Here is a 1,982-nt window from a genome sequence, read left to right on the forward strand (position 1 = left end):
AATCTTACTTGAAATTGTTTTCGTGTCATGATTCTGCTTCAAGAACTTTCAAGCCATCCAAGGATCCTTTGAAGCTAGATCTATTTTTCTCATTTCCAGTAGGTTTATCCAAGGAACTTGAGGTAGTAATGATGTTCATAACATCATTCGTTTCATACATAAAAAGCTGTCTTATTCAACGTTATAAACTTGTAATCACTAGAACATAGTTTAGTTAATTCTAAACTTGTTCGCAAATAAAGCTAATCCTTCTAACTAGACTTTTAAAATAAACTAAACACATGTTCTATATCTATATGATATGCTAACTTAATTATTTAAAACCCGGAAACACGATAAACACCATAAAACTGGATATACGCAGTCGTAGTAAAACCGGGGGCTGTTTTGGTTGGGATATTTAAAAGCTAAGAAGAACTTTGATTTAAAATCTATACTTCTAGAAAAATGATTTTTCTTATGAACATGAAACCATATCCAAAAATCATGGTTAAACTCAAAGTGAAAGTATGTTTTTCAAAATGGTCATCAAGATGTCGTTCTTTCGACGGAAATGACTACCTCTTTCAAAAATGACTTGTAACTTGTATTTCCTACTATAAACTTATACTTTTTCTGTTTATATTCATAAAATTAAGTTCAATACAAAATCGTGGCCACTGGAATCACTCAAAACGGATTAGAAACGAAGAAATGGCGAGTAAAACAAGATTGATAAAAACTACTCATTTTACCTACGTGAAAGTTAGTAATAAATCTATTCCATCCATAACCTAATCAACTTATATTGTATATTATGTAATCTTGAGATACCATAGACACGTATACAATGTTTCGACCTATCATGTCGACCCATCTATATATATATATATATATTGCGGAACAACCATAGACACTCTATATGTGAATGTTGGAGTTAGCTATACAGGGTTGAGGTTGATTCCAAAATATATATGTAGTTTGAGTTGTGATCAATACTGAGATACGTATACACTGGGTCGTGGATTGATTCAAGATAATATTTATCGATTTATTTCTGTACATCTAACTGTGGACAACTACTTGTAGGTTACTAACAAGGACAGCTGACTTAATAAACTTAAAACATCAAAATGTATTAAAAGTTATGTAAATATATTTTGAACATACTTTGATATATATGTATATATTGTTATAGGTTTGTGAATCAACCAGTGGCCAAATTTTACTTCCCGATGAAGTAAAAATCTGTGAAAGTGAGTTATAGTCCCACTTTTAAAATCTAATATTTTTGGGATGAGAATACATGCAGGTTTTATAAATGATTTACAAAATAGACACAAGTACGTGAAACTACATTCTATGGTTGAATTATCGAAATCGAATATGCCCCTTTTTATTAAGTCTGGTAATCTAAGAATTAGGGAACATACACCATAATTGACGCGAATCCTAAAGATAGATCTATTGGGCCTAACAAACCCCATCCAAAGTACCGGATGCTTTAGTACTTCAAAATTTATATCATATCCGAAGGGTGTCCCGGAATGATGGGGATATTCTTATATATGCATCTTGTTAATGTCGGTTACCAGGTGTTCACAATATGAATGATTTTTATCTCTATGTATGGGATGTGTATTGAAATATGAAATCTTGTGGTCTATTGTTACGATTTGATATATATATATATATATAGGTTAAACCTATAACTCACCAACATTTTTGTTGACGTTTAAAGCATGTTTATTCTCAGGTGAATACTAAGAGCTTCCGCTGTTGCATACTAAAATAAGGACAAGATTTGGAGTCCATGTTTGTATGATATTATGTAAAAACTGCATTCAAGAAACTGATTTCGATGTAACATATTTGTATTGTAAACCATTATGTAATGGTCGTGTGTAAACAGGATATTTTAGATTATCATTATTTGATAATCTACGTAAAGCTTTTTAAACCTTTATTTATGAAATAAAGGTTATGGTTTGTTTTAAAAATGA

Source organism: Rutidosis leptorrhynchoides, chromosome 11 (assembly GCF_046630445.1).
Source record: "Rutidosis leptorrhynchoides isolate AG116_Rl617_1_P2 chromosome 11, CSIRO_AGI_Rlap_v1, whole genome shotgun sequence".
In the NCBI taxonomy this organism is placed as follows: Eukaryota; Viridiplantae; Streptophyta; class Magnoliopsida; order Asterales; family Asteraceae; genus Rutidosis; species Rutidosis leptorrhynchoides.